The sequence below is a fragment of the Phoenix dactylifera genome, chromosome 4 (genome assembly GCF_009389715.1).
Source record: "Phoenix dactylifera cultivar Barhee BC4 chromosome 4, palm_55x_up_171113_PBpolish2nd_filt_p, whole genome shotgun sequence".
NCBI classification, from domain to species: domain Eukaryota; kingdom Viridiplantae; phylum Streptophyta; class Magnoliopsida; order Arecales; family Arecaceae; genus Phoenix; species Phoenix dactylifera.
The window spans coordinates 22520249-22539804 of NC_052395.1; the positions used below are offsets into that span (position 1 = coordinate 22520249).

Below are 19556 nucleotides of genomic sequence, written 5' to 3' on the forward strand. Positions count from 1 at the left end.
CCCCAGTCCAAATTGAGCATCCACTCACATAAGCATACGCGTTGCAAGAGCAGCTGTTCAAGCAAGACTGTTCGCAGTCTGTAGCACTCCCAACAGTCAAGCTCTGCGGATTGGCGGGCAATCTCATATTGGTCATCTCAACGAATCTGTCCCCTTCTCCACCGGTCGAGCTTTTATTGCTGCATCCTAAACTGGTTTTCCTCACGCACCCAGCTCCCCGAGTTCCGCTTTTCCGGCTTCTCTCGCTGTTTCGGGAAGCTGTTCCACCGGTTGAGTGAGGGGAGTACTAATCTAAAGAAGCGAGCAGCAGTTTTAGGGACGGGCTGGCCCCTGGGACTCAGTCAGCGAGCGCTGTTGGTAAAAAAAAGAACTTCCAAACATTGAACGCCCATTCTTTTAATGAAGCTGGTTCGAAACCATGGGAGCACCTGCAAATATTCGAGCTTTTCTGGTCGCAGATACCGAAAGCTCCACATAGAGAGTAGACAACACATTGAGCCAAAGGTTGAGTAACGAGTGGCTGCCACTTCTGGGTACTGTTCACCCAATACCATAGCCTTACCAGCCCAGATGAATCAATCACAGTCCGAGTGATAAAAGAACTGTCGAGGATGGTATACATGACATATTTCCGCTGCTTGTTCTCGACGAAAGTGTAGTGGAAGCGAGCGTGTGCTCTGGTACCGGGGACTGCAGTGAAGTACTGGCCATTCCACAGCCCACTCCTCCAATAAATTTCAGAACCATTCCACAACAATACAATCTGATTGGATCCATCGGGGTCCATACTTTGAGCGAATGGCCCGGGGGCCGGGTTCTCAGGATTCTCCCATGAAGTGATGCTCTGATACTCCTCTGTGATCTTATTCACTCCAAGCCTTGCTCCTGGCATCCAGGTGTCAGTTGGGTGATCAAAACTCTGCCAAATTGTAGCGTTCGACCCATTTCCTATAACAAGATTTCCCGTGTCGTGAAGCACTGCAACCGTGGAATTCGAGGTTGATGGAGTTGAATTGGATGACCAAACTGGGATTTTGGAACTGTTGAGGACTAGTTTGCCATCTTCTGAGAATTTTAGCTCGGCAGAGGAGGTGTTGGAGATGGGTGTTGCTCTGTTCGCCACCCAGACTACAGTTTGGACAGGAATTGTTTTGTACCAGATACCTATGTAGTAGTTACGGGAGTTACCTGGTGCGAAGAACCCCAGCTCAAAGTTGCCTTCTTTGGACACTATGGTCTGGTTTCCGGAGACGGACTGGCCCAGAGAGATGCTATCAGTTGCTCCACAGTGTTGGATGTTGAGAGAAGAGAAGAGAAGAGAAGAGAAAGAATAGAAGGAAGATGGAGAGAGAGGAACATGGCCCTATGTCAGTATCCATGGGGGCACAAGCAAGCGACAGAAACCAGCCTGCTCATGTAAATATGTATAAATAAGAGGCAGTGGCTGCAGCTTCTTTTTAAGTTATTTTAACGGCAGTCAAATTTCAAATATTAAAAGGGACAATTAAATTTCTTTTCCTAATTTGGGCCTGTTGAGAAGATTCAAGTCATTTATAATTTTAGGGTTCATGAGAAGATTCACTGATGGAAAGTTAAGCAAGGTGAGTTATCAAAGTCGAGTTGTTATGAAGATCTAGTACCCTCTTCATGTCCATGTCGAAACTTCCTACGGAAAAAATCAATAGCTGCTTTGTCCTCCATTCAAGGCTAAATAACCAGCCTTCAAAAGAAGGGTAATCAGTCCTGTTGGAAAATCTAATAGATTGAAGTCCAATAATGTTGATAAAAGATAGCCTAAGTCAGCAAGGAAGGTGAATTATCAAAGTCTAGTTGTTATGAAGATCTAGTACTCTCTTCAAGTCCATGTCGAAACTTCCTTTGGAAAAAATCAATAGCTACTTCTGAATGTGAGAATAGGCCCCCAAAAAGGGCTGAAGCCGGCAGACCTAGTCAACTCCAGCGTGCGTTACGAGGGCGGAGACGTCGCGACCTCTTGAGTGGCCGCAGATCCTGCACAACCGCCGCGAGCATCGCCTCTCTCACCGCCTTCCTCTCTTCTTTTCTTCTAGCGACGGCAGACCACTTGGATCCACCACCAAGCCGTCAGAGGGAGCGCTCTCAGCTCGCCACTACTGCCGAGCTGCCGAGCTGCCGGAAGAAGTTCCCCATCTCCCCCCCGGAGCTAGGTAAAAACCCTTGATCCCTTTATTCATGCTCAGTTAGATTAGATCTAGCCTACCCATGAAACAAAAATAGGAAAAGGAAAGAATTAAAAACAAAAGAGAAGAAGAGGAAGAATAGGAAGAAAAAAAAAAGAGCTTACCGGTGGTTGATCCACAGCCGCAACCGCGGGCGCCGACCGCCAGCCTCGGCCGCAGGTCGCGGGCGCCGGCCACGGGACGCCGACAGGGCCTCGGACACAGCCATGGGCACGGCTGCGGGCACGACCGCGGGCGCAGCCGTGGGCCCCGTAGGCCGGCCGCCGTCGGCCGCTGCCCGTTCCTCACGAGTATTCTGACGAGCTCGCCCCCCTCCCTTCACGAGAGAAGAAAGAAGAAGAAAGGGGGGGAGGAGAAGAAGTCGAGAGAAGAGAAGAGGAGAAGAAAAAGAAAAAGGAAAGAAGGAGAAGAAGTTTTTTTTTTTTTTCTTGCTAATACGGATGGGTTATACCTAACGGGTACGGATACACCCAATAAAGTCAAAAAATAGGATACCTTGGAGTGCCAAAGGCCGCTCCCCATCTCCAGTCCACAAGATGTCTCCGGAATGGCAAGCTACATACGCAGCCACCCAATCCGCAGCACCATTGGCTTCACAGTAGATATGCTTGGCCTGAAAGGCCCATCCATCCCTCGCCATATCCCAAATGTCACGGAGCAATGGGTGGTCACTATCGTCACCCCTAAGACCCTCTCGGATCCAACTGATAACGGTGGCTGAATCACCCTCTAGGATGATAGACCTAGCATGTAACACACACCAGGCATGTCGTAGGCCCGCCTAGGCAGCTCTCAGCTCCGCGCTCGGGATCGAGGTGTCAAATAAATGACTGCCACCAGCAGCCACAACCCTAGCGAAAGGGTCCCGAATGACGAAACCCACACCTCCCTCGTGCCACCATCCAGGACTGACCCATCAAAGTTGACCTTGAGGAAACTCGGTGGTGGGGGCTCCCAGGTGAAAAACACCGTGCGGGATACTGCCGAAGCAGGGTGGGAGCCCCAGATGTCCCGAGCTGTCAAGGTCCCTCCGACGGTGGAGGTGTGACACATCTCTGCTGCCTGACTATGGGCACTCTCGACCACGAATCTCGGAGACATACATCGTTTGCCGAATATACGAGCGTTCCTGGCCAACCAGATCTGGTAGGCGGTACAGTTCGCTCGAGTCACCACCTGACGAAGCGCTGGGGACTCCAAGCCCTGGCACATGGCCTGTAAGAACTGGTCCCTACAGCTCTACACCAGTTGCGGAACCCCTGCCAGACGCCAAGTATCCCTCGCCCATGAGCACCGAAACAAGGCATGGTCGACCGTCTTGGCCACACCGCAAACCCCACACTCCAGGGGGATCCTCAATCCTCGTCCACCAAGTACTGCTTTCGTTGGAAGACGGTCCCAGACCATCTTCTAAAGGAACAACGCAACCCTCGGAAGGAGGCCCAATTGCCAGATCCAGGCACAATCAGGACCAAGCTCGTACTCCCGCCTAAGAATGCGGGAAAGGAAACCCATCAAGACTCTGGGACTGGTCGAGGAACTCCACACTCGTACATCTGGTCCACCGCTCTGTGGCAGAGGGAGGGAGCGAACCCGCTATGCCAAATGCTCCCCGAAGAAACGGGCTAATCGAATCTCGTCCCAGCCGGCCTCCCTGGGGGTCATAAGATCACAAACATGTAGACCCTCCCCAGCCTCGACACTAACAGTAGTCGGCCAACGGCGCAGGGGGAGGCCATCAACCCAAGGGTCCCCGGTCACATCGATGCTACGGTCGTCGCCTATCAGCCATCGGGTGTGATCCGACACCATAGGCACATATCTCGCTATCTCACGCCATAAAAAGGAACATCTCCGCCCACCTCGAACCCCGCCCTCCTGGCCTACCCCCCATAGCGGGCAGTCATGATCCGGCTCCAGAAACCCTGCGGCTCCAGGATGAAGCGGGAAGCATGCCAGGCGAGGAGCAGCTCTCGTCTCTCCAGGAGAGACAACACTCCAAGGCCACCCTCCCTGAGAGGGAGGAAAATACTCTTCCATGCCACCAGGTGCACCCCACGGCCCCCACCGTGCGAGCCCCATAAGAAGCCCCGAATCAGTCGCTCGATCTTCAGTAGGACTTATCTAGGTACTACCGTGTTGGTCATGAGATGGATAGGCATAGAGCCCAGAACAGATCTAATCAGCATTACTCTACCCATCATAGATAGAGACGCTGCCCGCCATCCCTCTAGCCTACTCTGGATCCGTTGCACCATCCCGAAACACTCGGATACACGCAGTCTCCTACCTGTGATCGGAATGCCCAGGTATGTCCAGGTCCCGTCCTGCTCGGGCATCTCCAGAATCCTCCGAATCTCACGTCGAACCCCGGGGGGCGAACTCGGGCTAAAGGAGATGGAGGATTTCTGGGCATTCACTCTCTGGCCAGATGCATAGCAATAGGCGGCCAAAGCCCGCCTAATAGCCTGGGCATCTGCTATGCGGGCACGCGTCAGGAGGAGGCAGTCATCGGCAAAAAGTAAATGTGATATCGGCTGGGCCTCTAGAGCTGGGACGTAAGCCTCCAACTCACCGGCGGCACACGCAGCCCGCAGTGATCGAGACAAGACATCAGAACAGATGATGAACAAGTATGGGGATAGCGGGCATCCCTGCTGAAGCCCCATAGTAGAACTAAAGAGTGGGGACGGAGAGCCGTTGATCAAGATAGAAAACCACGGACTCCAGACACACCCCATAACCCAACCAATCCAGGTCTCATGGAAACCCAGACTCTCCAAAGCTAGCCTAAGAAAACTCCACCTGATTCTATCGTAAGCTCGTTCCATATCCAGCTTGATAGCCATCAGGCTTCATCGCTTTGGGGCCCGTCGAAGATTCCACATCATCTCTTGGGCCACCATAACGTTATCGGAAATGCTCCTACCTCCAACAAAAGCACCTTGCTCTTGACAAATAATGCCGGAGAGAAAGGGCTTCATACGATCCATCAGTATTCTTGCCACAACTTTGTATAAAATAGTGCACAAACTGATCGGTCTAAAGTGGCTCGGCTCGGACGCGTCTACTCGCTTAGGTATCAGCGTGACAAATGTGGCCTTCCAGTCGTCAGGCATACCTGACCGACTAAAGAAACACAAGACCGCTTCTACCACTGCGATCCGGACGATACTCCAGTATCTCCAGAAAAAAAAAGGAGGGAAGCCATCTGGGCCCGGAGCCCTGTCCTCACCCAGTGCCCAGATAGCCTCTCGCACCTCCTCCTCCGACACTGGTCGAACCAACAGTGCATTCTCAGCCACCCCGATATGGGATTCAGCTCTCGGGAGCAGGCCGGCAACGTCAGACCCACTATCCTCCGTCCAACGGGAGCGAAAGAACTCGAGTAGGATATGGCTGATCACCGAATCATCCTCCACCCAGTGGCCCCGGTCATCTCGCAAGGAACAAATAGTGTTCCTCTGCCTTCTAATAACTGTCGATCGGTGAAAGAAACTAGTGTTTCGGTCACCCTCTCTGACCCACTGAATTCTGAATTTTTGTCTTCAGAAGATCTCATGTTGACGCAGGATCGAGTGGTGGGTGGCGAGAAGACCCCGGAGGCTCACCATATCAGCCTCGGGGAGCGCGCCCATCTGATCTTCCCTACTTTGGAGGTCAGCAATCGCAGCCTCCACATCCTCCAACTTCCTAAAAATATCACCTACGACCTCACGGTTCCAGCGACGTAGCCGTCGCTTGGTCAACTCCAGTTTTCGTGAAACCCTCTGCATGGCGTCACCGCGGACCGGCAGGCCCCAAGCTCCCCGGACAATGTCCCGAGATTGAGGGAAGGATAGCCAGACCTTCTCGAAACGGAATGGGCTCTGGTGACTCGAACCTGATACCGTCGAAAACAGCAAAGGACAATGATCCGAAGCAATCCGAGAAAGATGACTAACCCTATAGGATAGGAATCTGATGAGTTAGTCAGTGGAAGCAACAGCCCTATCCAGTCGCTCCCACACCCTAGCTCGTCCGGATTGGTTGTTACACCAAGTGAAACGCGGACCGGAGAAACCCAGCTCTACTAGGCCGTTACGCGAGAGGAAATCGCGAAACTCCCTCCTATCCACAGTGTCAGTGAAGGCCTTGCCTCCTCGTTTCTCACTCTCCTCCAGGATGCAATTGAAGTCACCCACCATCGCAGACGGAAGTCCCTGAGCAATTAAGTGGGTGAGCTCATCCCACAGAACCCTCCTGGTCCGATGGTTTGTACTAGCATACACTCCGCACAAGACCCACGGTGCAGCATTAGGTTCCGAGATGATCATGATGACCTGTTGGGAGCAGTTGTGGAATACGTCAACTGTAGCCACACCCCGCTTCCACAGAGCCACAATGCCCCCCGACAGCCCCTAGGAATCTACTGCATATGACTCCCAGTCAACCTCAAACCGCCGTAAAACACAACTGAGTCCCCTACCGGATAGTCGTGTTTCATAGAGTAGGCAGATCTCCGGACTATGGATCTGGACCAACCTCCTAAAAGATGACATGAAGGCCGGTTTTGCCGCCCCCTACAGTTCCACGCAAGAATCCTCATGGGAAAAAGTTCGAGAGGTCGGCCACACGCACATCAACCCTCTGGGCCATAGGGTCCATCACCACCTCGTGATCAGGGTCAACCTGCTGACCCTCATCCATATTGGTCCCGGACACGACTCGCAACACTGCCGCCTTCACCCGTTGAACGACAGTCGAGTGATCCACGGTCGTGCGAGTAGCCCCCTCATGACCACTCGAGTCACCTACCCCGGCTCCACCAGTGCAAGCGTATCCCGCCCCGCCAAAGAGTCACTCATAGGGCAGTCAACGCAGACAGGAACCTCACTCGTCCAAGTCATGTCACCCGAATCTAGCCCACCAGAGGCACCATCTCCCTGCCCCATATCCACCTCTAGAGAGCCTAGAGTAGTGGGGCACACAGAAGACGGATCCACCCCCAAGGCCTGGGCCCCAAAGTGGAACCCACAAGCACAGGGCCCCGCAACCTGGGCCACAGGCCCTATGTCGGACCCCATAAGGCCTGTTTGGGCCGTGAACAGTGGGAGGCCCCACCCACAGGGGCCTTCCCGCGAACATCCGCGCGAGGCCCAGCCAAGCAGGACCACGCACAAACCTCCGCGCGACGGGCCTGAGAGCCCGTCGCGCGGTTCACCGTGCGAACCACGCGGGGCACACGTGCCCCGCGGGTCGCTGGCCCGGCCAGGCCGCCCCTGTGGCCCGCCCGACCCCGGCCCAGGGAATAGCCCACTTCCAGTAAAAGCCCAGGGTTCCTATGCCGCTTCTGGGGCTGAACCTCGGGCTGGCCCGTCGACCCAGAGCTCGGCCCGGCCTGAACCGACAGGCCGGCCCGAGTCCCCGGCAGCCCGATCCCGATCTTCGAGGGCACCGAGTCGACCCATCCCACGATCGGGTCGCCGGCCGTATCAACTCGGGAGCTCCCCTCTTGCCCACCGGGGGCCCGGGCCGCCGCCACCGGCAGGGAGTGTCTGCGGGCCACCTTAGAAGGCTTTTGCCAGCCCTCTAGATCCGACGAGGACACCGGAGGGCTGGACGGGGTAAACGGCGAAGGAGGTCGAGGAAGGGGGACCCAGTAGGAAACTCGGTCACCTTCCCCTGCTCCGGCGGACCGTTCTCCCGTGGCTGTCGGGCGCGGGATGTCACCAGCCACGGGCCATAGATCAGGCCGGAGCCCACCTCCCCCGATGAACTCGCGCCGGTCGGAGCCAACTCCCCAAATCCACACGCCGGCTCGAGATGCCCGATTCTACCACATCGGACGCAGAGATCCGAAACGTTTTCGAAGACGAAAGGCTGCCAAATAGCCTTCGTCCTCCCCTGTATTCGAATCCCTAGGAAGAGGGGTTCGGAGGCGTCAATAGCCACCTTAACCCGAGCGAACCCCATGGCTCGTCGCCCTTCAGTGACACCGTCCATGGCCATTGGCTTCCCTGCCTTGGCTGTGATGTCCAAGATGGTCGAGGACGACCAATACTCCGGGGGGAGCCCCGGTAGCCGGAGCCAGACCACCACGGTCTTTACCGGGGTCTCCCTGGGTAGGAAGTCCAGCGCCCACGGCTCCATAGCCAAAAGCTGTCCCACCACCACCCAGGAGCCCTCCAAAAGGGCTCGGTCCCGGACCTCCGGCGCCCGGAGCCGCAACGCGAAGTGATCTTTGGCGAGGGTGACAGCCACCACCTCCCCTATTTTCTTCAACCGGGCGGCCACATCCTTGGCCACCCATTCAACCGGCACCCGCCGGCCAAGACTCTGACCGACCAATGCTAGACCCTCCCACTCCCGGCGAGTAGCCGCGATGGGCTCCTCCGGGAGCTCGATGACCGACGAGAAGTGATGGCTCAACCGAGCCACCTCCGCCTCCGTCAACCGGTGGGTAACCCAGGGCCCAGGTCGCCCCCGGCCACCAGGTCGGTTGATGGGGACATCAGCTAGGTCCCCATTTTATTTGCATATTTGCTTATTGTTATTTCTGGGTTTATTTGTGTTTAGGAATTTATTTGTGGTTTATTTTATTCTGGGCTTATTTGCATTTTAGGGCTTATTTGTGGGGAATTATTTTATGTAAGGGGTTTATTTTAATTGTTCTTATGGGGCCCTATTTAAAGGGAACTCTTATGTTGATTAGGGTTTTAATGAAGAATTAAAGATTTCTTTTCCCCACGTTTCCTCTTCTTCTCTTCTCCTCCCTTCTCCTTCTTCTCTTCTTCTTCCTCCTTCTCTTCCCCTCTTCTCCTGCTTCCATTTAAAATTTGGTCTGGCATCAACTTGGTATCAGAGCAAGGCTGGTTTTGCCCCTGTTGCCAAAGCCCGATCCGTTTATTGGAGCAACAGAACATATTGCCCTGTCAGACTTCCTGCCAAACGAGGAAGGTTCTGATCCTTTCTTCTTTCAAAGCAGAACTCCCGTGCCCTGCTTCCGTGTGTGCGAGTCCTCCCTCTCAGATCTCACCAGAAAAAAGAAAAGAGTCTTCCCCGTAGCCGAGCAGTTCCACTGTGCCCCTCCCTGCTGCAACCACTTCTTTCCATCAGATCCTTCGGAGCCCTCCCAGCCGCGCCGCCTCTGGTCCTCCACCGGAGCCTGCAACCGACGCCACCACCACCGGTGTATGGCCGAGCACCGACAGATCCCCGGTTTCCTGTGGCCGCACGAATACTACGCCGTACGTCGACCACGGACGCCGGAGCGTGTCGAAGGGCCACGAGTGGTTCCCGCCGCCGGAAAGAAGAAGAACGTCACCGCCCTCCTTGCAGCATTGTCCCTCGAAGCCGGAGTCACCACTGCGTCGGCCGCACCGCCTGCAACCGCCGATTCGCCCTCCGTTCCGGCCGCAAACGCCGCTGTGTCCTCCTTCCCGACTGCAGCCGCCGCCGATCAGAGCCCCGTGGCTAGTGGCTGCGCCGCCGGTCCCCTCGATCGCACCGCAACGACCGCCGAGCAGCCCGGGTCATCCTCCCGTTTCGGTCGGGAGGTTCGGGAGGTTGAAGACGGGTGGTAACGGGTAAGTTCTAAACCCGTTACCCCAAAACCCGATAACCCGGTCCACATCCAGTAAGTAAAAAAAAAAAAAAAAAAATTTGGCACGTGACCCGCACGTGCTGAGTTTCACAGTTATCGGAGCGGGTTTCATTCGAAACCCAAAACCGATAACCCGAACCCGTTAAGGTTCAAAAAAAAAAAAAAAAAAACCGTAAGATCACGTGACCTGCACGTGTTCAGGAAAAAAAAAAAACTAACCTTTGTTTCTGTCGAACGGAAACCCTAGGGTTTCCGCCGCCGACGCCTTCTCCTCCGTCAACCGAGCCACGCCGCCTCACCGTCGCCGTCCCCGCCGCTCCCGCGACCGCCCGATTGCCACCACCACATCCTCGGCCGCCTCCTTCTCGCGGTCGACCACAGCGCCATCGCCCGAGACCTCCGCCGCCTTTCGCCGCCTCCTGTTTCATCTCGCCACCGCCGCCAGAGCTCCACCGTCCGCGCCCCTTCCGTCGTTCACCTCCGACTCCTCTCACGAGCTCAAACCAGCAGCCCGGCCGCCCCTGCAGAGCCCCTCTCCTCTCACAGCACCCCTCCCTCATCCCGTTCAAGTCCAACAGAGTTCACCCGAGCTCAACTGGCCCGATCACACTCCACAGACCGCCAACGTTTCTCTCCACTGCAGGCCAAAGCCCATTTTAGTCCAGGCCGTGCGCGTCTCCTTGAGCGCGGCCCAAGGCCTTTGGCCGCAGGCTCTGTTTCAGGTCCAAGCCAGGGTGTTCTTCAGCCCATTTCAACAGCCCAGGAAGCTTTGTGCTGTAGATGCAGGTCCATAACTCCAGCTAGTTCTGCCCGGCGCCAACTTCGTGTTCGAGACTCCACGAGCAGACGATTCTGGTCAACTGCATTCACCACAGGTAATTGGTTCTTCCTCCTTTGGGCTTGCTTATCTAAATATGTTCTAGTTCTCTTGCATGACAGCCCTATTTTGAAACTTATTTTCTTGTCAAACTGCAAAACCTAGAACAATTTCCACCACACCCGTCCTACCTACCAATTAAATCTAAATATTAAATTAGCACACCTTAGTGTCAGGACATCATCAACATCCATAGATCAGATTACTTTCAGACTTTGAATGACTGTAAAACGTGTTTGCAACCTAACTTCTTATAGTGACTAATTTTCTACTTTAATTCTGAAATAACCAAAGTACAAATTAGCAACATTTAATTTTAAGTTATTCTTGTGAAAACTTGCTGATTTCCGAATTCATAGTAGGTTGCATTAGTTGGTTGCATCAGTAGGTTGTCCTGCATTACATTTGGACAATTAGGGTTCATTAATAGTATTGCATATCATATCACCAACTAGAGTAGTTCCTGTATGCCCACCCGTAGTGGTAGAGAGTACCTCCTCACTGACTCTCAGACCCCTTTATCCACCATGGACCCCAGAGTTATACAAGATATTCTAGAACAAATAGCTGCAATACGAGCTGATCACGACGAATTCAAACGTGAGATCCGTGCTCTAGTACAACACACTAGGACTCCGGAACCATCATCCCCAATCGCAGCTTATCCCAAGTTTGGTTTGACCACACCGCCTGCAGCTTTTCCCCATCCCCCTAGGAACCAACATCATCCTGATCACCAGCGCGATCTTGACGAGCGACTACTTCGTACCGTGCGAGTAGAAGCCCCCACATTTGCTGGTCAATTAGAGCCGAGCGTGTACCTTGATTGGAGAGCAGCCATGGATAATTATTTTGAGTGGTACGATATGACTGAAGATAGAAAAGTACGGTTTGCCAAAATGAAGCTTATTGGGCAAGCTCACTGGTACTGGCATAACGTTGAACATCGGCGTGAGACCCAGAGGCTTCCACGCATCACCACTTGGGAGGATATGAAAGAGAAACTGAATGAGAAGTATCTGTCATTCTCTTACCGACAACGCCTCATGGATAGGTGGCAGAAACTAACTCAAGGAACTTCAACTGTTGCCGATTACGTTGCACAATTTGAGGAGTTTCACATGAGATGTGGTGTAATCGAAGAGGAGACTGTTACTCTTTCTAGGTTTCGAGCAGGACTCCGTGAGGAGATCCAGAAAGAATTGATCCTCCGAGAGATTACTATCCTTGGCCAGGCATACCAATTGGCTCAAGACGTGGATAGTTTTTTACGAGTCCCTGTGGTGAGCCCGACCTAATCAAAGCCATCTCCCACAACCCAGACCACTCTCCAACCATCCTTCCCAGCCCGGTTCTAGCCAAACACCGACTAGGACGTTCCCGGTGCCTGCTCAAAGTACATCAACTGATAAAGAAAAAGGCATATTAGGGTCCAACCCGCCCTTAAGAAACCAAACCCAGTGTTTCAGGTGCCAAAAGTTTGGCCATATTGCGTCCCAATGTAATGCCAAGACTTATTTAATGACTGAACTGGAAGCAGGAACCCAGGATACTGAATGTGTCGAAGAAGTCTATGAACCAAACATTGAGGATTTTGTAGATGACTTTGGAGACGAAAAGACCGGGTTAGAGTTTGTTCAGACTGAATACCAAAATAAGCCCACTGATAGGAATGACCAAAACCATAGGCTCCATGTGGTTAGGTGCACACTAGCCCAAACAAAGATCGAACAAGACTGGCGAAGAACCTCCCTATTTTATACACTTATTAAGATCAATGGTAAAACATGCAAAATCTTATTTGATAGCGGGAGTTGCATCAATGCCATTGCGTCTGGAGTTGTTTCTCGCCTTGGCCTGAAATCTACCCCTCATCCTAATCCATATAAAGTAGCCTGGGTAGATAAGACGTCCATTTCGGTTTCAGAAAGATGCCTTGTCCCGATTCAATTCCTATCTTATAAAGACGAGATTTGGTGCGACTGCCTTCCGATGGACGTAGGTCAAGTCATTCTAGGAAGACCTTGGTTATACGATAGGGACGTCACACTTCATGGTCGGTCAAATTCGTGTAGTTTTATGTTCCAGGGTCGGAAAATTATACTGAATTCATTACCTCCTAGAGAACCTGGCCCTGAGAAGAAGGGTGCTACGCCACAAAAAGATGAGTCACTTCACATCATTACTTCGAAAGAGGTAATGAAAGATATCGAAAGCCATTCACCTGTATTCGCCCTTGTGGCTAGAGTTATCAATGTGGAGTCAAATGCCGAACATCCGGCCGCCGTAGTTCCTCTGTTGGAGGAGTTTCACTCTGTCTTCCCCACTGATCTTCCAGAGGCACTCCCTCCAATGCGTGATATCCAGCACGTAATTGATCTCATTCCTGGAGCGTCACTGCCAAATCTTCCCCACCATAGACTCAATCCAAACGAGCACACTGAACTGAAATGCCAAGTTGACGAACTCGTCACTCGAGGGTATATTCGTGAGAGTTTGAGTCCCTGTGCTGTACCTGCACTCCTCACTCCCAAGAAAGATGGCTCTTGGAGGATGTGCGTCGATAGCCGTGCTATCAATAAAATCACGGTAAAGTATCGTTTTCCCATTCCTAGGCTGGACGACCTTTTAGACTATATGTCTGGTGCTACAGTTTTTTCCAAGATCGACCTAAAGAGTGGGTACCACCAGATTCGGATTCGTCCTGGGGATGAATGGAAAACAGCATTCAAAACCAAAGATGGACTCTACGAGTGGTTAGTAATGCCTTTCGGATTAACAAATGCTCCAAGTACTTTTATGAGGGTGATGACACAGATCTTTCGACCTTTCTTGAACAAATTTGTCGTTGTGTACTTTGATGACATCCTCATTTATAGTCAAACTCAAGAGCTGCATCTCTCACACCTAAGGCAGGTTTGTGAAGTCCTGCAGAAAGAAAGCTTCTTTGCAAACCCTAAGAAGTGTGCCTTCCTAACTGATCACGTCACTTTCTTAGGATTCATAGTATCTTCCAAGGGTGTCTCCGCTGATCCAGAAAAAGTAAGCGCGATAGTCGGTTGGCCTGAGCTCAAGACCTTAGCCGAAGTACGCAGTTTTCATGGTCTGGCTACTTTCTATCGTCGCTTCATTAGGAATTTTAGTTCAATAATGTCTCCCATCACAGATTGCATGAAGAAAGGAGACTTTATCTGGACTAAGTCGGCATCCCAAGCATTTAAAGATATTAAGCATAGGATGACCGAAGCACCTGTCTTGCGCCTCCCTGATTTCACTAAGGTATTCGAGGTCGCATGTGATGCCTCTGGCGTTGGCATAGGTGGTGTGTTAAGCCAAGAAGGTCACCCTGTCGCGTTCTTTAGCGAAAAGTTAAGTGACGGCAGGTTGCGTTATTCCACCTATGATAAGGAATTCTATGCGGTAGTGCAAACTTTGCGACATTGGCGACACTATTTGCTACCGCAAGAATTTGTCCTGTATTCAGACCATGAGGCTTTAAAGTATCTCAATTCTCAAAAGAAATTAAACCTTCGACATGGCCGATGGATTGAGTTTCTACAAGCCTATACTTTTGTGCTGAAACATAAAGCTGGAGTTGAGAATAAAGCTGCTGATGCGCTCAGTCGACGGATCTTCCTCTTATCCATGATGAGCACTGAAGTAATTGGTTTTGAAAGGATCAGGGAACAATATACCACCTGTCCCGATTTTAGTAATGTATACCTGACCTTACGAGATGGAGTAGAGAGAGAGCACGATGATTTCTTTTTACACGATGATTATCTCTTTCGCACCGACCGTTTGTGTATTCCTCGAACTTCTTTGAGAGATTTTCTAGTATGGAAAGTACACGCTGGAGGACTGTCTGGGCATTTCGGGAGAGACAAAACCATTGAGATGGTGGAAAGACGTTTCTTCTGGCCGAGTCTCAAGAGAGACGTGGCCAAGATCGTCGCTCAGTGCCGCACATGTCAATTAGCCAAACAACGTAAACAGAACACTGGGCTTTACACTCCACTACCTGTTCCTGATTGTCCGTGGCAAGATGTTAGCATGGATTTTGTGTTAGGGCTTCCACGTACCTCGACCAAACACGATTCCATTTTTGTAGTAGTGGACCGATTCTCTAAAATGGCTCATTTTCTCCCATGTTCTAAGACTTCTGATGCTTCTAGGATTGCGAAACTCTATTTTGACGAAGTCGTTAGACTCCATGGTCTTCCTAAATCTATTGTGTCTGATAGGAATGTTAAATTTATGAGCTATTTTTGGAAAACTCTTTGGCACATGATGGGTACCAAATTAAAATTTTCCTCTGCCTATCATCCCCAAACTGATGGCCAGACCGAAGTTGTCAACCGAAGTCTAGAGAGTCTTCTCAGATGTCTGGTAGGTGAGCATACTAGGACTTGGGATCTCGTGTTACCAACTGCCGAGTTTGCATATAATAGTTCGGTCAATAGGACCATAGGCATGAGTCCTTTTGAAGTAGTGAATGGCTATAAACCTAGGCAACCCATAGACTTGATTCCCATGTCTTATCAACATAGAGTCTCTGAGTCTGCACAATCATTTGCTTCACACCTGCATTCATTGCATCAGGAGATCAGCAAACTTATTCACTCTAATAATTTAAAATATAAATTCTTTGCTGATTTGCACCGACGTTATAAAGAATTAAATGTAGGTGATTCAGTCATGGTAAGAATTAGACCTGAACGACTTCCTTCGGGGACGTTCAAAAAGTTGCAATCTCGTAGTGCGGGACCGTTCAAAGTTCTAAAGAAAATCAGTTCGAATGCGTATGTTGTAGATCTTCCTGAAGACTATGGGATTAGTGCGACATTTAATATTGAAGATTTAGTCCCATACAAGAAATCGACATTCATTCCTTCTGACCCTTTTGTTGATACATCCACTGTTGTTGATCACCCTGCTCTAGCACGTGCTAGTGAGCCTCCACCTCCACAGTTTCATGCACGCAGAGAACACATAGAACATATATTAGATGAGCAGGTTATATCTACCAGGAGAGAAAGCTACCAACGTTACCTTGTTCGGTGGAAAGGTCGACCCGAATCAGATGTGTCGTGGATTTCGCGAGCTGAGTTGCAGCGCCTTGACCCGGATCTTCTGGAGCAGTACGACAGCCGACCCGATTTACACTCGATAGGGTCGAGTTTTTCTCACCCGAGAGGAGTTGATGGGGACATCAGCTAGGTCCCCATTTTATTTGCATATTTGCTTATTGTTATTTCTGGGTTTATTTGTGTTTAGGAATTTATTTGTGGTTTATTTTATTCTGGGCTTATTTGCATTTTAGGGCTTATTTGTGGGGAATTATTTTATGTAAGGGGTTTATTTTAATTGTTCTTATGGGGCCCTATTTAAAGGGAACTCTTATGTTGATTAGGGTTTTAATGAAGAATTAAAGATTTCTTTTCCCCACGTTTCCTCTTCTTCTCTTCTCCTCCCTTCTCCTTCTTCTCTTCTTCTTCCTCCTTCTCTTCCCCTCTTCTCCTGCTTCCATTTAAAATTTGGTCCGGCATCATCGGTCCCCTTTCTTTCCCTTAGATGTACTTTTGTTTTGGGCTGCTACCTCCGCCCATGACCTCGACGGCGGCGCCGCAGATTGCTTCGTCGGAGCTAGATCTTTGTTTACTTCTGCCGCCGTTGTCCCCGATGCCTGCTTCCTGGCCGAGCCCGACGACCCCACCATCGGCCGCTTTGCCTTGTCCATTGGGATACCCTGCAAGGAAAAGAAGCAACAATCCAATGATCACTGGGTGTTAGGCAAACCTGGAATCACGGGATGCTCGCCGGGCACCAAGTTTCAACAGGGATCTTCCGCCACCGAGCACCACCGGCGAAGAAGACCGTTAGCACGTTTAGCCTTTCTCTCTCCTCAGAGTTTCTCACTCTAAAGAGCCGTTTGCACTTAGAGAATGAGCTTCATAGGAGAAATTATATGGGTCATAATTGCACCTAAATGTGAAATTGGGTTATTGGATTGAAGGTCCAATAATCCAATCTAAAACCAAAAAACCCGAAGAAAGGACCTTAATGGGCCAGGACCCGATTTATTAAAATAGGTCTGTAATCAGATTGGGCTCGATTTGAGCTAAGTAGTTGGGAACTCAAAACTACTGGGCCTGAAAAGCCCAAACCTGAATTAGAAGGGTTAAATTAAATATAAGCTATATGGGCTGAGTCAAAGTTTCCCTTTAAATTAGCTAAAACTAATAGGGTCTAATTATAAATTAGCTAAAACTAATAGGGTCTAATTGTAAATTAGCTAATTAAGTTGGGACCTGAATATAAATGGGCTTAGTGACTGAATCAGGCCAAAGGCTTATTCCAAAAATTTAATTAAGTTCTGGGCCTGAATGCAAATGGGCCTAGAGAAGAGAATTGGGTCAGATCTAAACCAGAAATTGGGTCAGACCTGAACCAGATATTGGGTCAAACCTAAACCAAAAATTTGATTAGACCTGAACCAGAAATTGGGTCAGACCTAAACCAAAAAATTGATTAAACCTAAATTAGAAATTAGGTCAGACCTAAACCAAAAATTTGATTAGATCTGAACCAGAAATTGAATCAGGCCATGGGCCTGAATAAAGATAAGTCTAGTACCTGAATCAGAAATTTAATCAGGCCATGGGCCTGAATAAAAGATTAGTTTATAATTGGGTCATGGGCCTGAAAATGAAATATGAGTCCTTGGGATGGGCTGTAAGTTATGAAAAATTAAAAAAATATTAAAAATTTAAATTAAGAAAAGGGGGTGATTATATAGAAATAATATATAATAATTAGAAGTGGAAAAGCAATAGAAGAAGTAGAATAAAGGTTAAATAAATTAATAAAAAATTGAATGAGCAAGTAACAAATAATATGATTGTTTATGATATTGCTAGGTGTTGAAGAATTGTCATCTAAACCTAGAAATTGGTGAATGAACTGAGGTAAGTAACCCTGGCACAATCTTATTGATTTCAAATTACTGTTTAATTGTAAGTATGAAATAAAGAAATTGTATTTGTTAAGATGTATTTTCTCAAAATTTGGATCAAGCATATGATTGCATGCGATTAATGAATTTGATCAAATAGCATTCCTTCATGAATATATGATTGGGTCTGAATTATGATTATGATAGATTGCATGAAAATGATATTTGTGGCATGATTATGAATTTATGCATAACGATGCCATTTGTCACTTTTCAACCTATATATGAAGATATGATTTATGAAAAAGAATAATGATTTATGAACTCTCAGATTGCTATGTATGGCCCTCACCAGCGGGTTATAATAGCTCGACATAGCGGGTTATAATAGCTCAGCATACGGTCCTCGCCAGCGGATTATAATAGCTCAGCATGCGGCCCTCGCCAGCGGGTTATAATAGCTTGGCGTAAACCCTGCCAACAGAAAATAATAGTGGTCAAAGATTATGACCCTTGCTAGCGGGTTATAATAGCTTAGTGTAGACCCTGCCAACGGAAAATAATAGTTGGCAAAGGTTATGGCCCTCGCCAGCGGGTTATAATAGCTCGGCATATGGTCCTGCCAACGGGTAATAGTAGTTGGTAAAGATTACGGCCTTGTCACGGATAATAATAGTGACCATAGCCGCACTACCATCTGAGAGCACGGTTTTCGAAGTATGAATATGACAACTACGGATTTAAAAGCATGAATAATGGGAAGTATGGATTTCAAAACATGAATAATGGCGATTACAGATTTCAAAGCATGAATAATGGCAAGTACAGATTTTAAAGCATGAATAATGGATACGGATTTCAAAGCATGAATAATGGCAAGTACAGATTTCAAATTATGAATAATGGCAAGAATTTTATATGATGCATATTCATATTTATGAACTTTTATTGATGGAACATGCATTACTTTATGACCTGATTTGTATATATCATCTATAGAATGCTTTATTTTGCCATAATTGTTAGCTTCTTAAACATTGCATTAGCATAATTATGCTTGATCCAATAAGATACTACTTGGTTACTTACTGAGCTGTGTAGCTCATATCTTTTTATCTACTTTTTTTCCTACAGATGAATAAGACTGCTAGGAGCAGGGAGCTTGGCGTTATTCAGGGTTAGGGTAACTGAAAATGCTATATAATAATCAATTTTTAGAAGCTCTGTACTGTTCCAATTGCATGAAAAATGTTATGACATTAGCAAATGAAATTATTTAATTTTGTTAGGAAATTTTAAGTGGCTTCGTGTTATTGTATGCATAAGATTGCAATAGCAGGGCCGTGTCATGATCCGGATTCGGGGTGTGACATTTAGTGGTATCAGAGCAATAGGTTTGATCATGAGTAAAAACTTTAAGTTTGAATAAGGGAAATGGGTAGCGAAGTCATGTTCAATTATATTCTGCATATAGAAAAGAAAGAAATTAGTTAATCATGAAAAAAAAGGGGCGCTGGTGAAAAAACAATCATTTGATTTAGTTTCTTGCTCTCCCTTAGCAGCGGGAAAGGAGTCTATCTATCTGCCTAGCTTTGGTAGATTTCCCCCAACGCAATTCAAAAACGGAATGCTGCAACGATCACTTTCACGGATGATGATCTTCTACTGGGGACAGCGGAACACAATCGCCCTCTTTTTATGTTACGGGAATGATTGAGAGGGAGAGAATCAGTCGAATCTTGATCGATCCTGGCTCTTCAGTCAACTTAATGTCCTTCCGCACGTTGAAAAGGCTAGCGTTGGACATTCCGAACCTCAGTCCCGAGAATGTGGTCATCCAAGGCTTCAATCAGAATAGTCAGACCGCACTCGGATCCTCCAAAAAAGAGTAGTATGAAAGCCAAAATCTCTCTTTTTTAA

The 19556-nt window shown here is 49.0% G+C and overlaps 1 pseudogene; it reads right to left on the reverse strand.

The window, feature by feature from the left end:
* Positions 1-337: 337 nt before the first annotated feature.
* LOC120110666 lies at positions 338-2140 on the reverse strand (annotated as a pseudogene).
* Between the last annotated feature and the right edge of the window lie 17416 nt (positions 2141-19556).